Source organism: Penaeus monodon, chromosome 30 (assembly GCF_015228065.2).
Source record: "Penaeus monodon isolate SGIC_2016 chromosome 30, NSTDA_Pmon_1, whole genome shotgun sequence".
Taxonomy (NCBI): Eukaryota; Metazoa; Arthropoda; class Malacostraca; order Decapoda; family Penaeidae; genus Penaeus; species Penaeus monodon.
The window spans coordinates 15,502,987-15,503,267 of NC_051415.1; positions in this window are offsets into that span (position 1 = coordinate 15,502,987).

The following is a 281-nucleotide window of genomic DNA, read 5'->3' on the forward strand; positions in this document are numbered from 1 at the left end:
CGTGTGTAGAAATTTAGGTTTGCAAACTTTACCCTTTTTCCGATTCATAGGAATAATATCCCTTTTGCTTTTTGTGAAGTAATTTTGAGCTCATTGCCCCTCTTAGCAAACCAGTTTTAAACAGCTCCCGATGAACACAGGTGAAGAAGCATCAGGGGAAAAATGATATATGTCATCTCTTTAACTCCGTCCGCATATTAGTAAATGAAATGTGATGAATTTAGAAATGCAAAAAAGAGATATAAAAGGAAAAAAATACCTTTAACATACTTGAATACGTC